The sequence below is a fragment of the Vipera ursinii genome (assembly GCF_947247035.1).
Source record: "Vipera ursinii genome assembly, chromosome: 3".
Classification (NCBI taxonomy): domain Eukaryota; kingdom Metazoa; phylum Chordata; class Lepidosauria; order Squamata; family Viperidae; genus Vipera; species Vipera ursinii.
This window is the reverse complement of record NC_139516.1, coordinates 40,011,892-40,019,857: the sequence shown is the minus strand read 5'-3', so window position 1 is coordinate 40,019,857 and position 7,966 is coordinate 40,011,892.

The window sequence follows — 7,966 nt, the reverse complement described above, 5'->3', positions numbered from 1 at the left end:
GAACCTTTACCTTTACCTTTATAGTATTTTATTTCCTTTTTCTTCTGAAATTTTTTTGAGAACAGTATTTTCTCTATTGGAGAAACAACTCCAAAACTAGATCAGAATCTAATGACATTGCCTGATTATCAGAGCTGAACTGGTGGATTTCTGGAGCATGTATCTTTGCTATTCCAATTTTCCTATGGCTTTACCCTGCAGCAAAAATTCAGGCTCTACATGCATCCCTTACCAAATTTTGCCTCATCATTTCTTAGCATTTTCTGGCAAATTTTAACAGGGATGTCCAGCTTTCTCTGGTCCATGAGGTAGAGGATTTGTATGCTGTATAAATAACTTTTTCTCTTGCAAATTGACTTTAGGCTGGTTTCTCTCTCTCTCTCTCTCTTTTGTTGAAGAAGCTCTTTGCCTGCTTGTTTGCATTATAGTGCAAAATCTGCTGTGTGTGCTTCACATCTTCCTTCATTTCTGTAATCATTATGATAGGCAAACAAATGCAAATTGAAGTGCATGTGTGAGTGAAAATATGCATAAAGAGAATAAATATGCTATGCAGTAAGCGTTTTAAAACACAGATGCTTCTTGGGGCAAAAAGCAAGATGTTTTAAATTATAAACTTTCAAATTAAATGGTTATTAATGTTAATAATAATTACTTGAAAATAATTAAGAAACAGAAACATGGACTTGTGTCTTTTTTATCATCTTAAATTTATAGCTTAATAAAATGACTAATTCTGCAGTTCTCTACAGCCATCACTGTGAATAAGATTCTTCATAGAATTGCCAACATGTACAGGGCTCCAGTTTGTGATTAGTGTCATCTGGGTTTCTTTAGGGAAAAGAAATCCTTCAAATTAGACACCTTGAACTTGATTCAAGCTGGGGGCTTGTGTTGGAGAGAAGAGGCTTTCCTTCCAGTTCCATAATGTTGGTGAAATATATAGGTAGTCCTCAAGTTATAATTGTAAGGGAGCTCACTGTTTTCACCCACACACTTGCTAATCAAATGCCTGGGTGAATGCAGAATTTGTTAAGTGCACATGAGGCATCTCAGGGTGGGGAAGGCCATGGGGGGGCTAGTGATGGAATAGGCCCCCAAGGCCTCGCTGACCCACTAAGATACCTCATGCTTCTTCCTCCCTTCCTGCCGTGATGGACTCACTTTCCTTGAAAAGATCTGTTTCCTCTCTGCTGCAATTTCTTTGCCTTTGAGGGAGAAGAGAGTTTATTTATTTATTATTTATTAATTTAATTTGTATACCGCCCTTCTCCTGAAGGACTCAGGGCGGTGAACAGGGCAATAATATTAAAAAACAAAATACAAAAATTAAAAGCGATTAAACAACAGTGCCCATGAATAAATTAATACATATTAAAAAGTTAAAACCGATTTATAAAACCCAACCCCATCCCATCAGGCCAGGCCAGCTTCTTCAAAAAGGTAGGTTTTGAGATCGCGCCGGAAGGAGCGGAGGTCAGGCGCCATCTGGAGCTCGGCCGGAAGGTGGTTCCATAAATCCGGCGCGCCCACAGAGAATGCCCTCCCCCTGGGGGCCACCAGTCGGCATTCTTTGACCGGTGGCACCCTGAGGAGGCCCTCTCTGTGGGAGCGTACTGGGCGGAGGGAAGTTGACGCCGGCCGCAGGTGCTCCCCAAGGTATTCCGGACCCATGCCATGTAGGGCTTTGTAGGTCATTACTAACACCTTGAATCTCACCTGGAAGACAACTGGAAGCCAATGCAGCTCGCGGAGCAGAGGTGTAACATGGGAGTGTTGGGAAACTCCCAACACAACTCTCGCGGCTGCATTCTGTATCAGTTGGAGCCTCCGAGTGGTCTTCAAAGGTAGCCCCATGTAGAGAGCGTTGCAGTAGTCCAGACGAGAGGTCACGAGCGCATGAGTGACCGTACGTAAGGCATCCCGGTCTAGATAGGGCCGCAACTGGCGCACCAGGCAGACCTGGGCGAAGCCCCCCCCAGTCACAGCTACTATATGGTCTTCTAAGGAAAGCTGTGAATCTAGGAGGACTCCCAAGTTGCGAGCCCTATCTATGGGGGGGGTAATAACTCACCCCCCATAGAGAGGGATGGGATATCCTGAATATCCCGAGACGCTGGTACGCACAACCACTCAGTCTTGTCAGGGTTGAGTCGAATGGAAGCTCCTGGGTGCCGTAATATCATGTGAGTTCAGGCACCCATCCACTTTTGCAGAGAATGGATTCTCTGTTGTTTGAATTCTCGTGTTGTTTGTGGTGCCTGTCTCCTGCTCCCCACCCCACAAACTCCTTTCCACCACCACTGGAACACTTTTCACCAGGTCCGTCTGTGAGCAAATAGGGTGATTGTAAATGCAGTGGATCTCATTTGCTCAAAGATGGAGCTTCCAGTCTCCCCAAGGTCTCTGTCTGGGTGAAAAGTGTTACGGTAGTATGGAAAGGAGTTTGGTGGGGGTGGGGGGAGTAGGAGACTTGGATTGCAAACACTTTTTGCACCGAAAATGAAAGTTTCTGGGGTCCATGATCTTGTAAGAGTTCAGGCACCCATTCTCTGAAAAAGAGGATGGCTGCCTGAACTCACTCGATAGGCATCCAAGAGCTTCCATTGACTCTCCTCTCCCTCAAAGGCAAAGAAATCATGGCAGAGAGGAGACAAATCTTGGCATGGTGAGTCCAGCGTGGCAGGATGGAACGGGAAAACACTTGTGGGTAGCTGTGGGGGGGGGGGAGAAATAGGTTGAATGTTGCAGAGCCTCTGCAGTTGTTCGTAAGGGCAAACAACTGCTGTGGTGCTGCAACATTCATAATTTTGGGATTCCCTCGTAATTTCGAACTAGCGTTTAGTGACTCGGAGATTACCTGTATTTCTATATATAAATATATAAATTAGGATTATTGCTACATCATTAAAATGGAAATAACACTTCCATTATTAACAGAGTATTTGCTTTGATATCAAAAAGGGTTCCCAGAGAAAACTAATAGGAAGAAAAGGATAGCCCAGTCTGTAATGGATATTGGGTGTCTCATCAAGTATCTTAATCAGCCAAAAAGAAGTAGAGATTTAAAAGACATACTGACTAAAGAAAATAAATGTGCAAAATTCTTTTCTCCCTTCTTACATTAACAAAACAAGCTGCTACTAATGGACTACTTGCAATTTTTGCTAGTAGATAGGTAACTTTAATCAACTTTGATTTTGCCCCGGCTAAGTTTGGGAGATCAACTGGCAGATCAGTGAATTATTTTTGTTGTTGATGATGGGTTGTGAATTAGACCCCAATTATTCAGTTTTTCTTGGGTTTCTTTTATTTGGTGTTATTAAAATAAGGTATGACCTACCTTTCTAGATCTAAAGAAATTCCTTTCTTTATATTTCTTCTTCAGCAATAAGAATTACCTTCTGTTTGTTGAACTCAAAGCTATGTCACCCCTCAGTATGATTTGGGGAATATGCAAATATAATTGAACAATTAAATATCTATTAAGGGCAATCAATAAAAATAAAAATAAAAAACTTTTTTTAAGTCTACCAACAGACCAACTAGTAATCTTGTAAGAATTCAAATCATCTCTGTATCAAATTATTTTAAAAAAAATTCAGAGCAAGTTATCTTGTAAAGCTTGAGTCAAGGCATATTTTCTCTAAAGATTCCACATCTTATTCATTTGTGCCTGAACAACATATAACATTCAACAAGCAAGAATATCACTTCACTAGCATAATCCCCTTCTCCCAGCGCATCTGCTCTGACCTGAGAAGCAGAACAGAACTGGTTCAGGAAGGCTCTCTGCACTGGTGTCCCTTCGCCTTCCTTTCCTGCAGCTGTAATAGATTAACTGAAGGGCATGTCCACGATCAAGGATGCAGGTATTAACACCAATGCAGAAACAGCGTGAGTGAATTCAGCTTATAATTTATGATGGAATTGTTTATCTTCTGTCTCATCAGCCATATTTTGGGTGTTGTTTCCTACTACCTTCATAACTGTGAGACAGGTTGAATGTTCTGGCTATCAGTTATGGGAGCAGTAATCTTAACACTCCGGGAGACAAGCAGGATAATCTGGATTTGTTGTTGTTTTAATGGCAAAGAGTTCCAATTCTAACCCTATGAGTGTTTTGCTTTGAAAATAAAGCACTTCTCTGTAACTGTGGTAATTTATGTGGTACATTACCAAGGAAGCATGCAAAAATCATCATCTGTCATTCATAAAAAATTTAATAAAACTAAAAAAAACTAAACTAATTTCTTTTCTACTGCATCAATAAAAACTCCAAGATTGCCATGCAAAATATTTCTAGGACAAATATAATAGTGTTGTGTAAATTTCAATTAAATATGTCATAGTGCCAAGGATATTAGATGTTACCAAAAAGGCTGACAACCTGGATTCTGGAGAAAATTATGTGAAGAGATTTTCCTCCTTATTGATATTTCTATCAAATCACCTATCCCGATGTGCTATTGTTTCATTTATCATTTCCTTAATCTTTCATTCCTTAAGGGTTTTTATTCTCTTCTCTACTTTGTGGGTGAAGACTTATCCCTGAACTCTCAAATGGTGGCTAGAAGCTCCTTCTACCTCATAAATTTCAAGACTATCATTACTGTGTTACAGTGATGATAAACAGTATTAGAGTCCACACTTCAAAGTAACCATCAGGACCAACAGAAGACCTTTGTGTATCTCAGCTGCTGCAATCTCTATTATGTCCACATGGAAAATCCAAAGAATTATCTCTTTTACTGTATGTGTCCTCTTTTTTTAATGTTTGTATCCCCATAGAAAAACTATGTAATTATGTGTAGGGAGTGGAGAGCAAATTGAAATTTAGAAATTTCTATCTTTTAAAAAAAATTTCTAATACTTTTGGATCAGGATACTTTGTACTGAAAGGTAACTCCCACGATTGTTGTTTGCAGATGTATAACGTATAATGTTGTACCTGTTATAACAAACCTTTTTCATTTCCCCCATATCTTTCCACTGATTTACTATAATGTATCTGACAATACTCCATGAGGGACCTCACAGCTACCATTCACAATACAAAAGCCATTAAATATATTACTGTAGAGGCAGAAAAAGGTTGCTCCTTCTGTTTATATGAAATAAAAGGCAGAGAAAAGTGTCAGTGGGAATCTCACAGGATGTTTTCCTTCATTACATTTGTCCATGAGAACAGTATTCCAGTTCTACAAGCTATCAAAGTGAAATTCTTACCACAGTACCAAGTGTTTGTACTAATAGATATGTTCTGTTCTCTCACATAAAGAATGGTAGGCCTGAAACTCTGCAAGAGAACTATTTAACCACCAAGTGCTGATATGAACATCTGGTATTTGTTGATTCTGTCAATATTTTGGAAATTGAGCCTTCATAATATTCTCCTTCTTTTAACATGCTAAGCAACCCCGGGTGTATAGGGTTAGAGCTAGGCGATCTTTCTTACAATGCTTCCAAATAAAATCTTACAGCAACATTTCTTAAACCGATGTCCTCTAGAAGATTTGGATTAAAAAAATTACATCATTCCCTCAGCTAGAATAGCCAACGATTGAAATAAACTAATGAATATTGTGTAGAAATGTGGACTTCAGCTCTCCCAATTTTCAGTGTTACAACTGAGGCCCACAATTTTGATGGTATCAGATAGCTAATCTCAGCATGGTACAAATAGTTACAAGGAATTGCAATTAGTTAGTAAACTCACCATGGCCCAGAATAGTCAGCTTATTTGGCTAACATTTCCTGAAGGGAAACCTATAATGAAAGAGCCCTTATTTGTAGATGTGTGTGCACATGGATGTAATCATACAGCCTTTAAACAAAGAGGAATCACCTTTCCAAATGTCAATATCCCTAATTTAAAGAGAAGAAAAAATGTCAGTTTAACAGAAGCACCTTTGGTGTCAGGCTTCACATTAGGTATGGCTATTAATGTTGGCTCTTCAGATGGTTGCTGATTTAGACTGAAATAATAGTAGAAGATGCTTCAGAAACAAGAAGTCCAGGAGATCACGAGGCTTCCTGCACTTATAGAAACCAAACTATTTTGTTCTTTGTTTCTAATTGACCTTTTCTACATCAAAAGCTAGGCAAGGGTGAAACCTTTGAAAACATGCTTGTACAAAACTGTTCCTTGAACGTCAGCCAGATACCATGGTGACAGATATGGGGGCTGAGATCACCTTGATACAGGTGATGCCATGACTTTGTTCCTTTCTTTTTCTAAGCAGAAAACAGATTGAGTTCTGTTTAATGCCTGTTGTGCTTCTTTAGAAATAGTTTTCTGGAGAATTAAAAAAAATACTGATTAACAAACAAATGGAAATAAGTGTGCCCTATATATAAGCACAAAAGAGAATGAATACAAACAGCAGAATATGTCAAGTTTGGAGCACACAAATTAACTTCAAGTAGAATTCTGTATCCAGAACAGCTAGTTCAAAATCACTGGACATTGAGTAACTCCAGACTGGCTATTTCAGGAATTGAATTAGTATGATGGTCCGTCTTTTATTAGATTCTTTCAGAATGATAAGTTTACAGTGGGAAAATCATTGGAAAGGAAATGTATTATCTTATTTGCTCTTGTGTATTTTGGATATTGCCTATACTACAGTGGAAGATGAAGTATTGTTTAGTACTTAATTAGTTAGTTAGTTTTTACATTCCTTTAACCAGCAAATGGTTCAGTACCCATTGTTTTTCTTTAAGCAGGAGTGTGCAATTTGTTAAGGCTGAGAATAACACTTAAAGAACTGTGAAGCATAAATACAGCTTCTATTTGCTGGTCTCTAATATCTGTTTCTAGGATCACATAGCTATAATAGAAACTTCTCCACAGCAGTTGCAGAAGCCTAGAAAAAAGATTTGACTGATTTAAGGAGTTTCAGAAAGATGATTCTCTCTCTCTCTCTCTCTCTCTCTCTCTCTCTCTCTCTCTCTCTCTCTCTCTCTCTCTCTCTCTCTCTCACACACACACACACACACACACACACACACACACACACATGAATTCTAAACCTTCTCTTTCTAACTAAATCCCATTACTGCACAACAATCATCTTTATTATTGCCATACTCTAGTCATATGTTTAATATTTTCTCATTTTATGTCATTTTTAAAGTTTGAAACAATTTTTGGAAGCCACTGGGGGACACTCCTAAAGCTTTCAGAGCATGTTGGAGCTTTGGGTTTTGCTTTTTGACTTTAAGGAAGGACTGTACTCTGGCTCAATGCAAAGCCTGAAAAAAATGAAATGATATCATTTTGGGACATTGCTTAAGTAACTCAGAGCAGAAAGGAGGTATATAACACGCCCTCTATCCAAATCAAAATCTCACATGGATTTTCATCTCTAGTATATAGTTTGGAATATAGTTTGCACTTTGCAATGTGTTAGGCAACTCTGGGTACCAAAACCACCTCTGAGGTTTGCTCAAGAAAAAAAGGTGGGATGTATGGTGGGAAAAGTAGATGCAACAAACAACATGGAGGCTGCACCTCCTTCCTCCCTGCCTTTTGAACATGATTATAGTCAAACGTATTTCCTCTCTTATCTTAGACTATCAGATCAAAACTGCCCCTCCTTACCCCTGGACAAAGCCGCCTGCAATCCCATCTGAACCAAACAATAAAAGCCTCGCTCATACACTCACTGTAGTCAGAAAAATGGAATTGCAACACACAGCAACAAGGTGAGAAACCTCAGTGTTTCACCCTTAATCAGGGACACTCCCCTGATTATCTCAATATTTCCTGTACTTGACTATGAACCTCCCCAGTTCTGCTGTTGCTGCTGACCTATTGCCTAACTGTAAGTTAAATATTATTTAAATAGTATTAAATAGTAATTTATAATCTTATGGCCACAGACAAGGATCTTCCTCAAAAGTTGCAAACAAATCAGATCCCTCAGACTGCTCACCCTGTACAGTAGCCCTCAATTTTCAT